The sequence below is a fragment of the Macaca fascicularis genome, chromosome 7 (genome assembly GCF_037993035.2).
Source record: "Macaca fascicularis isolate 582-1 chromosome 7, T2T-MFA8v1.1".
NCBI classification, from domain to species: Eukaryota; Metazoa; Chordata; class Mammalia; order Primates; family Cercopithecidae; genus Macaca; species Macaca fascicularis.
The window spans coordinates 23,678,914-23,692,268 of NC_088381.1; the positions used below are offsets into that span (position 1 = coordinate 23,678,914).

The 13,355-nt window shown below is 39.2% G+C and overlaps 1 protein-coding gene across 14 annotated transcripts in view; it reads left to right on the forward strand.

Moving 5' to 3' along the window:
* The first annotated feature begins 3,019 nt into the window (after positions 1-3,019).
* SEMA6D (semaphorin 6D) overlaps positions 3,020-13,355 on the forward strand; it is a 589,994-nt gene continuing 579,658 nt past the window's right edge. For all 14 annotated transcript variants that reach the window (XM_073998456.1, XM_073998473.1, XM_065547891.1 and 11 more), the window contains exon 1: positions 3,020-3,349. The gene's annotated coding sequence lies outside the window, so the exon portion shown is untranslated. The remainder of the gene's footprint in view (positions 3,350-13,355) is intronic.

A 13,355-nucleotide genomic window follows, 5' to 3' on the forward strand; every position in this document is an offset into this window, starting at 1 on the left:
AGAATACTTAAAAGAGATCATACCTTCTAAATGTTTAAGTGTATAACACATTATTGTTGCCTATAGGTACAATGCTGTACAGCAGATCTCTGGTGCTTGCCCATCTCACTTAACTGAAACTTTGTTTGTTGATTAGTAATGCCTCCTTCTTACTTACTAGCATTAGGTAGTTCTGGCACTATTATATGATGATGCTAAAATCCTAAATAAAATATTAGTAAATTTAAAAGACTGTAAACTATCATGTACTTTAGGCAATATGGTTGGGTAGTGAGCAGCAAATTTAAATTTTCAAGTCTACTTTAAATCATGTAAGTGTATCCCTGTTATTATATGTATTTATTATTGGATATAATGGCAAAGTCTAGATTGGAAGGCTTTTATATAATATGCTGAGAGCTAAATGTTCTCTCTCCTCCTCCTTCCCTCCCCACAAATGACTGGCTTCATTGGCCACAGAAGAGAAAATTGACCAACTGCTTGAAGTATCTTTTTATTTCATCCCCAGGTATTGAAAGTCATCTTCCAGATTTGGGAACTGTATTTTCATTTCCTTTGGCTGTTGTAACAAATTACCACAAGCTTGGTGATTTAAAACAATATACACTTATTTCTGTACAGTTCTGGAGGCCAGAAGTCCAAAATCATTTTCACTGGACAGAAATCAATATGCAAGCAGGACTCTGCTTCCTTGAGATGCTCTTGGAGAGAATTCCTTCCTTGCGTCTTCTAGCTTCTGGTGGCTGCTGCCATTCATTGGCTTGTGACTGCATCACTCCAATGTTTGTCTCTGTGGTCACATTCCCTTTTCCTCTTCTGTGTCTCAAATTTCTTTCTGCCTCCTAAAAACACCTAGGATTGCTCTTAAGGCCCACCCTGATAATCCAGGATAATCTCCCCTTCTCAGGATTCTTAATTTCATTACTATCTGCAAAATCCATTTTCTTCCATATAAAGTAACAGAGTTTCTAGGGGATTAGAACATGGACATCTGTGGGGGCCATTATTCAACCTGCCACAGGAACTGACATTGCTCATTGCTGGGTCCCTGAAGAACACAAATTGGCTTGTTGGTGGACTTGGCCAGGAATTGGTTTAGCTGGATATCCTTTCAGTGATTGTGAAGGAGGGTCCTAGAATCCAAACGTGAAGGCTTAGTGATCTGACATGCACACCTGATGTCATGAGCATGGACCATGTCCCTCTCATGTTTCAAATATAGGCCACAGGCAGGGTCCATAGTCCCACCACAGAAAGCAGTTCTTGTGGTACTGGGGTTAATTGTATGTTCTCAATAACCTGAAGTTCTACCCATTTCATTACTATCTCTTTTTCCTGCTATGATGCTAAGTGTGGATGGGTAAATATTCATCATTTTAAAAATGCTCATTAACATGTATTAGGTGCCAGGGATTATGGTAGGCCATTTAAAGCATGGTGGTTGAGAAAGCAGCCTCTGAAGCAGATTGCCAGGGATCAAATTTCTGCTCCACTAATTACTGGCTATGTGATATACCTCTATGTCTCTGTTCCGCATCTATAAAATAGGCTCTATCTCATAAGGATGTTGAGGATTAAATGAGCTATTATGTGTTAATGCTTGGACCAATGGCTGGCTGTTAGCTGATCTTTGGTCTATCTAACTTAACAAATGTTAACTACTATTTATTTGAATGGAGAAACCAAAGAGATATGAAGCCCTATGTGAGACACAGGGACAACCAAGGCAAGATATGTGCATATAAGTAATTTTAAGTTTAGGAGTTAAGACAATAAGTTTAACAAGAGGTCTGAGCTTTGAGAGGTGTTTTTGTTTTTTAGAACTCTGACTTAAGGGAGTCAAGCAAGAGAAGAGAAAGAGGGAGGGAAAAATAAATGTTATTTTTGGAAGAAAGATGGTTGGGTAAGCTCTCTGTGGTACTGGTAGGTAGGTTTTGCATGTGGCTGGGTGGTTGGGCAGTCAAGTATTGTATTAACGCCAGCCTGATGCAGCTTGGGCTGCTGTGGAGAACCATGAGATCTGTAAGGCTTAGGGGTCTTCACATTTAGTGACCACCAAGTTACTAACCTGAGTATCATCTTAGAAAAAGTGGGTAATATTTACAAAGAAGACTTGTTTCAAGGATTATAGGAACGTATGAGCAATCATCCAGCTAATTTCAAAATGCTTTGTTTTCCACAGGACCAATTATGTGGGATACAGGCCAAGCATACAAATTGAAGTCTTCCTTCCTTTAAATACCACATAAAACCACCAAAGCTGGCCTCATATTTAAGGGACATTCACTCCTTGAACATTGTTTGAATACGTATTGTATGCCGAGGACCACACTAGGAGCTCTTGAAAAAGTTATGAATATGAGTATGAAATATTTCTGCCTGGAGAAACTTACAGACCAAAAGTTCTGCCTAGAGAAACTTAAGGACCAGTAGCAGAGGAAGTAATCCAAAGAGGAAAACGCCACATGAGTGATAGGTATTATCATGAAACTATGAACGGAATGCTGAGGGAAGTCCTTAGAAAGGAACTTCTCATTGTCTGCAGAAACAGGGAAAAGTAAATATAAAAATACGTCCATAACAACAACAGTGAAGAAGGGGGCTCATCAGAAAATGGCACGTTTGGCTTGGACTGGGCTAAAGAGGGTGTTCTGGAACTTTGTGGGCCTTTTTGCATATGGAGAAAGCTGGGCTGACAGTCTAACTCCTAAGGCCAATGAAAAGCGGTTAGATGATTAACACCTGGGAATACATTTCTGCAATATTAAAAGTGATATGTAGCTCATTAAAAAAATACATCTTAATATGTAGTACACAATATATCTAAACCATCGCAATGACAAAATCAAAGCAAGGTCCTGCGCACCGAAGGGCCTGGGGGGATGTGAGCGAAGACCCCAGGACCTTTCCCCTGCTCAGAGACCAAAGGGTTTTCAGAGCGGAGGTGGGGGCTCCCGGCAGGGGAAGTTAGAGCCGAGGGAGCGGCAGGAGCACGTGGGCTGAGTGGGGGTGGGAGGACGCAGACGGCGGAGTAACCGGTGGAAGTGTCAAAGAGGAAGGAGTGGAGGGCTGCTGAGGTGACAGGGTGTGGTCTGTGAGGGAGCGGGCGAACCCGGAGAGGAGAGCAGAGAGACCCACCAGGACTAGGAGGCAGCGGGGAGCGTGCCTGCGTCGCTCGGAGCGGTGACAGCAAGGAGCGCAGCGCGGGGGCCGGGCGGCAAGGGGAGTTTCCAGTCCTCGATAAGTGGAGTCCCTGCTCTGAGCTGCGCCAGCGCCTTCCGCCTGGGCCCGCGGTGCCAGACACCTGCCGAGTCCGAAGCGGGAGTCCGGCTGAGCCTTCGGCCCCCAAGTAAGTCTTGCCTTTTCTCTCCATTTCTCCTCAGTCGCCTCTACCTCTTTATCTGCGAAGCGAGGAGCTGCTGACTGGGGTTCTGCGCGAAAAGCGCACCGGGGAGCTCCGGCGGCGTCCAGGATGCTTCAGCCCCCGGGCGCGCCCCGGCCGGCGCAGGGACCCGACCCCGAGGCCCGCCGCCCGGTTCGTGTGCGCAGCATGGCCCGAAGCGGCGGCAGAGTTGTTGGCACTGATACGACCCGTCTTTTGTGTCTTGCCCGATCCCAGAGCTGTGCCAGGCCGGGGGGAGGGAGCGGAAGCCACTTTATGGCTCCTGGCCCCACCTCTTGCCCCCACCCCAAATCCTCCGGGATTTCAAAATGCCGCGGACTCGGGCGCAAGTGAGCGCCAAACCCGCAAGCTGGGCGAGTTGGATCCGGGTGGGCAGCCGGCTGAACCGCCACGCCGCCCCGCTTTTTTGATTTTCTTTTTAGATACGGCATCTAATTGGTGGGTGCTGGGAGGCAGGGCTGGCTGGGTGAGCACGAGTGCCTGGGTGTAGGGAACGACCTACCTTCTTGCTTTCCTTGGGCTTTAGAGGGGAAGGGGTGGGGGCACCGAGAGCCCGAAGCCTGGAGCGTCCCGCGCTGGCGGGCTTGCGCGCGGCCGGCGAGCAGGCGTTCGCTGGGTGGGTCCCTTGTCTGGCTCATTGTTCGCGGTGACTGTTCTTGGGGCCAGGCTGTGCGACACAGATATCGCTCACCGGGCTGTAAATAAAAGTGACGACTTGGAGGAGTGGGGGTCAAGGCTGCCGGAAGGGAAAAGGCTTGCCCGTTTTAGAAACCGACTTCGAGCTTGGAAGAGCAATCGTAGTCGATAGAGAAAACCGCTCCTGAGTGCGAAACTTAGATCTGACTCTAATTCACAGAGACAGCCTAGTAAATTAAATCCTCAGAAACAGGGCACGGTATTTCCCCCATTTAAATTGTTTTCAGAGTAACGAAGATGGAGTTTTAAGTGTTTTTGACAGCTGGCCGCTTTCTCTTGCTAGCACCTGTTTCCCTTAAAGATTGCTGGGTGGGGTTTATTTTTTCGCCCCCTCCCTCCTTTTTTTAGAATGTGCATTTATTCCATTTGTGCCTTCAGCTAGTCGGATTGCATGGTTCTGGGAGGAGAATCCATTTTTGAAAGCAAAGTGCAATTTCCACTCCACAAATGGCCAGGCACTGGTGTAGACGTCCATTGCTCCCCCACCCTGGCCGCATGCTAACATTCACGGAGGCAGACATGTGTACCCAGAATCAGAGGGAGCCGGTTATCCTCAGTGGGAGATCCCAAATACCTCTGCATACAGTTTTCCTTTCGTTGGATGGTGGATACTCTGATTTGACTTTCTTCCATTCTTTAAATTACAATGGTATCACCTGTTCATGGTGCCTATTCCTTAGCCCACTACAAAAGAGGATGCATTTTGCTGGGAAAAAATGCTTTCTTTTTCTGAGCAGTTTACAATATTGTCTACAAATACACAATATTTGTATACATGTGTATATATGTATGTGTGTATGTATATATATGTGCGCATATATATATATATATAGTATTTGTAGCTGGTTGTAAATCCCATTAGTTACTAACGCACCCAACTGCCCTGCTTATATTTCACTTTGACATCCCTGATGGAACTGCTAAGTGTATCAGTCTGATGGAGCCTGGAGTTACAGCCCTCAGGAGAAGTACTTAACATGAACACCTCTCTATGACGGCAGCCTGATTCCACAGGGAAAAACCATGCAGTGGGAGTGTTGTTTAGGGTATGGAAAGCTGTATGATTTATTCTAAGGAGAGAAGAGAGAGTTAGGTAGAAGAAAATAAAAATGGGAACTGGGTAGGCATCCAGACCATACTCACGGTTCAACAAATATATATGTGGAAAAGTGTATTTCTTGTGTTCTCTCTCTCTTATCATAATGTTTATAACCTTAATGCTTTCATAGCAGCATTTGTACCTTTTTTTTTTTTTTGCTTAAAAACTATTATATTTTCAGCCTCTATTATTTTACATTTTCAATGCCAGTAGTGCCCACTGAATGCATTGGATTTTCTTTCCAATTGTTCTTTTGTCTCCTTGTATACCATGTGCAACTTAGTACAGGACCACATGAGCAATGAATCAACCAGGTTCTAATGAAGATTAAGACATGAAAAGTATTCACAGCTATATATAAACTGTATACTCATTTAACCATCTTCCCACATGACCAATTTTAGCTAGTAGCTTGTTCATCTTCTGAAGTCTCCAGACTCCAAATTCTTACCCAGATTGATTACTGCACTAAATCTTGATTGTGCAAAGAACAGAACTTAATTATTTTGGTCTCATTTATCAGTCAGCAGTATTTAGTGTTGCCAAGATAATTATATCATTGAAATATGCATGACTTTAAAATATGTTGAAAAAGGTCCTTCTAAACTTGTTCATAAAGAAAAAAAAAAAAAAGTCCTTGTGAAGCCATAATTTCACTGCTGTAGGCCCCTTGGCCATTCGAGTTTATTGAGTTTACTCTTCCACATGAAGAATGAACCATTGTTTTGTTGTCTAGGAACTGAAGGAAGATGGAAAGGGGGCATAGAAAATGAAGCACTTGTAAATGTTATTATTTTCTGTGTTTGGAAAATATATATTTTTAAGTAAATAACGATTATCTTCTTAAAGATACACTAAAATGTTATTAAGGGATCTGAGAAAAAAAGAATTTTCAAAATAGAAGTGCTAGCTGCTTAATGTTCATAAAAGGTTGGTGTTTACAAACACGTGTATTTTTGAACCAATCTCAACATTTTTATGTCTTTCTATAGAATTATGAAGTGTTATTAAATTATTGTTATGAAAACATTGAAATCTCATCAAAACTTATATTTAAATGTACTGTCTTTTTGCAAGTGCTTTAATTGTAATAGCCTGTTTGTTGAGATTAAAAAGAACATCATTGATGTCATGGTGTGCTTTGCATTTTAACATAGTAGCTAATGAATTACAAACATTCATTACTCAACAACCACTTGCTGAAATTTCTCAGGACCCCCAAATAGAGATTTATTTGTGCTATACACTATCATTCATGCCCTTGCTGAGTTTATGTTGATACCCTTTTCTTCTTCAAAATTAATTGCCTCTTAAATTAATACTATGTTGGGTCTGACTCTTTTGTTAATTTCTCCTATGTCATAAATTTATGTGCAAATATCTTCAGCATTGTCTGCTTAGAGAACTTACTGTCGAAATGTGGGAATTAGTGGGGGGAGGGGTGAAGAGAGAAGGAGAACAACTTTTATTAGACCTGGAGTCAGGACTTAAGACAGGAAAAGAAGAGCAAGTTCCATTTAATAAAATTCAGTGAGGAATTTGTCGTTGACCTTTAAAAGTCCGAGCTGTGTAATGCATAATATACATTTGGGTAAATCAGGCACTAACTTCATATAGCATAAGGCAAAATAAGAGAGTTTCATGGTGCCTTTGCTTTGTTACATTTGAATGGTGGCTTAAATTCCACTCACTTTCTTTATAATAAGTATTAAAAACTACCCACTGTTTTCTTGTGTTGTATTTTTGGGGGGTGCTGATCTATTTATGTAAAAATGGAAATTGTCAATGTTTATTTTGGGAACATTTTATTTTAAAAGCTTAGTTTCTTCTATGAGTTTAGCTTTTATTACATGTTTACTAAGAAAGATGATGTTTGATTCAATTTTCATAACTAAATGCAACTAGAAACACATTGATTAAGTGATTCAAATAAGCCCATTTAAATACTAAATTTAGTCTTTCACAAGCTATTGTGAATAAAATGTTTTGAATTAGATTTTTATTTTAATAACCAATATTCATTTAAATTTCCTGTAACTCGAAGACTAACATAAATGGGTAATAAAAATGAAACATTTGTGAAATGAGATATAAGACAATGCAAATTAATGATTGTGTATACTCTTGATACTTAGCTTTTTTGACGATAAATTAGTATTTTTAATCTCAGGGGTAATGTAGATTTCTTAACTGATCACATTTTCTCTTTGCTTTAGGCACCAGAAAACTCAGAGCCCACGGGAGGTTTAATTTATTAGTCATATGAGACTCCTTGGAATGAATATATGTGTTATCTTTCCAAATGACCTTACTTTATTCTACTTATGTATACAATTTCTCTGTCATAATGTCTTATTTTGTTTTTGTTTTTCAATTGTGGAAGGAGGCAGATCATCAAAGTTGATAGGAATAAGCGTTTAGAAGTACAATCAAGTCTGCAAGTAGTTATTAAGGTCTACTATTGCAAATGCTGAGGTGACATGAGACAAAGGAGGCATGATTTCTGATCTAAAGATACTTGTATTCTGGCTGGGTGGAGAAGCCATAAACTCCTAAGGAATTAGCTCAAAGTAAGTCAACATGTGCACACATCTGTTGCACCAAAATGAAAGCCCAACCCTGACTTTAATGACATGTCAGTTTCTAGAAAAACACTATTATAGCACCAATCAGAAAAGCCAAGTAACCAAATCTGTTAATTTTCTGGGCACACTAAAACTTAAGTAGTCTGAGGATATCAGGGTGGAAAATAAATGTGGAAAAAGTTGTTGTGATTCCTTGGTAGTGGAAACTCCCATACACTTCTCTTTCCCTTTCCCTTTCTGTTTTCCTCCCTTCTCTTTCTTGATTTCTCTGTCTATCATTGGCTTTCCCCTTGCTACCCTGGCAGACCTGATTGACAGGTGTGACAATTCCCATGGCAAGCTAATCCCATCAGGCTGGCAACTTTTGAAATTTCTGTCTATGTAAATACAGTATTTGTTCTAAGTACCGCACTTAAATACAGTAGTTACGTTTAAGTGCCCACAGGTTGTTTCTCTCTGTACTTGAATCAACAACCATTTTCAGCTCTTAGAAGGGACCACCCACAAAACTGTTCTTTTTGACTGTAGAAAAACTCAGGGAGATAAAAACAAAATAAAGTAAAATAAAGCAAAAACTTGAGAGAAAAAATAAAACCTAGCAAAATACACGAAACTAAATTATCACTAAATTATTGACCCAAAGTGACATGTTTAGGCTAAGGCCAAAAACTCTGAATTAAACTTCTAAATTTAACCAGCTACCTCTAGATATAAACCTGATTTTCATTTTCTCTGTCACCCACGTAGACATGACTTTTTTTTTTCAGATATCTTGATTACAGTTAATGTTAAAATAGCTTAAATTCTAAAATGCAGATGTGTTGTCTTGAACTGAAAGGAACTATCAAACAGACAATGATAAATAATGATCATTTAAAGTTGGCCTTTTAAAAAGCACATTGGATACAATAAAAATCAGTGTATTAGTACACTAAATGTGCTTCCAATTATGATATAAATAGTGCATAAAGCTTTAAAATTTTCATCAAATTAATGTATCACTGACATGCAAATTAACTACTGACATCTATGGTGTATGCCATGTGATGATTTCTAATTGGCAAGTGAACCTCAGAGGATTATTTATAGATTACATTGCAACAAAGTGCTGGAGTAAATTCGCATTGTACAGCTCAATTCACATTGGTGTTTGAGCTTTGATTCTCTTCACTTTTTCATGCCCCTTTTGATCTCCAAAGGCTTTCAGAAATAAGCTAGCTAAGGTGCTAAATATCTAATTGATAACATTTGGGCAGAGAATTTGTCTTCAAATGACCCCTAAGAGATTTGGAGACCAGTTAATATCCCTCACTAGCTTGTTCTGGTATGAATAACTCTTGAGGCTGTGAGTTTGAACTCCAAGATTTGGTAACATCCATTTCCATCCAAAGCACGTAAGATAAATGTTCACACAGGAAAAGTGAGGAGGAAACTTGCAAATTTACCAAGTGAATTAATTTTTAAGAATAGCTGCTTCTAAGGATCTAAGTGGAAATCCTATTTTATTCTCTAATGGCAATTGAGGCTTCTTTTATCTTTACTTTCCATTACAATTTGTATATGAAGAATCCAGTGAGAGAATTATAATGTACCTGTAATTCCCTTACTAGGTTAGTAGCTCCGGGTTTGGCCTTTTTTTATTCCATGTTTGTGTCTCCCTAAAGGTAGAATGACCAAACAAAAAATGAAGAAGTAAGTCCATTTATTCTGTACATTTTCATTTATTATGTGTTTTATGCATGACCTCATGAGGCAGTCAAAGATACATTAGCTGTAAATTCCTGCTTACAAAGATCTAACTTATTAAATACCTTTATAATGTATTAACCTTTCAGATATTTTCTTCATACTATATCTATCCTGGGATGTACGAGTTAGTCTACCAAATTGGTTAAATATCTATCTTTTCTTAAAGATTTGTTAAAAAGAAACTCTCTTTTTGAAGGAATCCCCATAGCTGGGTTTAAATTTGACATCCTTGGTCGGGTGAGGTGACTTACGCCTGTAATTGCAGAACTTTGGGAGGCTGAGATGGGAGGACTCTTTGAGCCCAGGAGTTCCAAACCAGCTCTGGCAACATACGGAGACCCTGTCTCTATAAATAACAATAATAATAATAATAGCTGGGTGCGGTCGTGCACACCTGTACTCCCTGCAACTTGAGAGGCTGGTGTGGGAGGAAATCTTGAGCCTGGGAGCTTGAGGCTGCAGAGAGCCATGATTGTGCCACTGCACTCTAGCCTGGGCAACAGAGTGATACCCTGTCTCAAAACATATATATGTATGTGTGTGTATATATACACACACATACACATATATGTATGTATATACTTGATATTCTTTTTGTAAGAGCTTGTGTTTATGATGTGTTTTATAGTTTATATTGAAATCATGAAAATATTTAGACAATCTAAAAAATATATACAAATATGGTATTTATTACAAGTATTACTATCATCCTAAAGCTGAGGAGAAAAACTAAACATTGGATACACACAACACATGGAAGCGAATACTTGTGTTATTTTTTTACCACTTTTGAATAATTTGTTCTTAGGTCTGTTACCTTTTATGGAAAGGTGGCTTCACTAGTAATGAGGCCTTGGTGTGGGTATGATCAAGGCAACTTGATTTCTTGCTGATAAAGGTTTATAAGGAAATTTATCTTTTGATTAGGAAACCCCACTTAATTTCATTAATACACATTTAATGAGGACTTACCATGTCCCAGGTATTGAAATAAGAGATGAGTATTAAAAAGAAATAAAAAGGTCCCTGCTCTGAAGATATTTAGAATACAATGAAAAATTAAAGGTATCAAATAAATGTATAGATGAAATCATATATATTACAGGATGTTGGGGGAGCTATAATGAAGGGGGTATGTCTCAATTTAGGAGATGGTATAGAAAAGCTTAATGGGAGAATTGAAGCTAAAAGTCAGGTATAAATTTTGCAGGTGAAGAAGCAGTAGATAGTAGTCTCTGTTATAGAGTTGCTGGAGAGAAGACAGAAAAGTGAGGCACAGATGGAGAATCAAGAAAGTCCAGCAGGAAGTATTATATATCAGACTAAGGTCATCATAGCACTCTGGACCAGAGATGAAGATTTAAAAGTGTAATCCTGAATCCAACATTGTTATACTTCGCCTACCTCCATGAAGCTGAACGTATCTAAGGGAAATACACAACCATGGTGTCATTTCATACTCATTAATCTTAAGTATGTTCTTAAGGTTATCAGGTGATCTTACTGTGCTTCCTGAGTCTATATGATACTTTCTCCTCTCTCCGTAAACACTCAGTACCTCTGTCTACACCCTCACTCTCAGATGAAGGCCATGCTTCCTATTCACTGATAAAATGGAGAACATCAGAGAGGAACTTCCGTTGACAGTCACTGCCACGTCTATCCATCTACCAGCACCTGCTCCCACATAATCTGCCTTCTTGCAAGTTTTCTCACAGAGCCCTGGTGGAATTTCAACAGTTGTATCTTAGTATAATGCAATGTAGAAATGGGTAAATGCAATTTGTCAATGAAAAAGACTATTCCCTTAGAACTAGAACTTCTATTTTTATTTGTTTAACCTTAAGAAATAATCTGGGTTTCAGTGAAAAATTTATATAAAGAAAGTTTCTTAGAATAATGTAAAATTAGAGACAATACATCTGCCTAAAGACAGAAAAAAAAGCATGTTTATCATCATTAAAAAGCGTTTTTTTCAAAGAATTATTCATGATAAGGTAAAAATGAATGATATAGTGTAAAAAGAAAAATAAAACAATACTGTACATAGTATATCTTACAATTATGATTGTACATAGAAATGACCAGAAAACGGAACGTGTTAAAAGGCTGCCCTATCAGATATTGAAATGAAAATTGTTCTGTGTAGCAAATCTATTGAAAATATACTCATCTTGGAAGAGACAACTTGATGGGAAGATTCTGGCCACACAGAAAATGTCTACTGAATAAACACAATAGAAAAATCACAATAGAGAAAACCATTGTCCTGTTTCCAGCAGGCATTTCTCTTACTTATCTCATCCAATCCACCAAGTTTCATAGAATTAACTACTAAAAGACATGACAAATTCACTTAATTCTTGCCATCTCCACTGCTATCCTTCTGGTCTGAGAAACCATGATTTTGGGCCTGGATCATTGCTTTATCTCCCAACAGTTTTCCTCTCACGCTTGCCCTTGCAGAAACAAAGATCTGAGAGGCCATATTGCATGGTGTTTGAAGCATAGACCCCATGGATGGGCTGCCTGAGTACAAGTCCTAGAGCTACCCCTTAATAGCTGTGAGACTTGGGGCAGGTTACTTCTCTTCCATTTTCCCATCAATAAAATTGATGACATTAATACATATCTTGTAAGGTTGTTACGAGGATCAAATGAGTATCCTTAATATAAAAATACAAAATACAAAATGCTGCAAAATCTGCAACTTTTTGAGCACACACACGACACTCACAGGAAATGCTCATTGGAGCATTTTGAATTTCAGATTTTCAGATTAGGGATGCTGAACTTGTAAGTCTACTGCAAATATTCCAGAATCACCACAAAAAGATCTAAAATCTGAAATATTTCTAATCTCAAGAATAAGGAATACTGAATCTTATGTTTTAGCTGTTTGTCAAGGCTGAAATTAGATTATACTCTTCTCTGCTTAAAACCATCCAAAGGCTTCTCATTACACTTTGAATGGAATCCTTATAGTCACATACATCAACTTCAATTCTCAGCACTCTGCTTCCTTGATATTTCTATGGAAAAAAAAAACAACCAAAAGCTCTTGTTCTGTCACGGGGCTTTTGTGCATGCTGTTCCCTTTATCTGGGACACTTTTATTGACTCTTCATAGCTTCTTCCTGCCCTTCATATTTCTATGTCTGCCGTCTCCTTGAAGAACCTGTCCCTGACTTCTGTTAATCTATAGAATACCTCTTACTCTTTTTATTCACTCTTTATTCCTTATTGTCTCCTTAATAGACCTTATCCCAATTTGAGCTTTTCTTTTGCTGGGTTAACTCTTTTCCCTTCTATTTCTTGACTAGATATGATTACATTTGTTTCCCTTAATACTTAGCAGAGGGTACAGCATATAGTAGACAAATAAATATTGGGTGGGTGGGTAGGTGGATGGATGGATGGATGGTTGGATGGGTGGGTTGATGGATGATGGGTTTGGTTGGCTGGCTGAGATTCTTACTATTAAGATCATGGAGTTGTATTTCTGAGAGAAGCTAACTTAATATTTACAAGGTCAAATATATATGTCATATATATGTCACTAAGGAGATACGGAAGGTTAAATTATTAACATTCCTTATCATTCTAGTACCTAATGTCGTAAAAACGTTTGTCAAAACACGGGTGCATTTTGAAAGAGTTAGAGAGTTTGAGAGGGAGAGGGGGAGGTAAGTGGACTGGGGGACTCTAGACTTGAAGGTAGTTCAGGCCAGAGGCGACCTATGGAAACTGCAGTGTAGGGGCTAGGGAGTGGGCTGCATTGAGGTGGAAGTATCAAGGTGTTGATAGTCCAGGCATTCAAGAG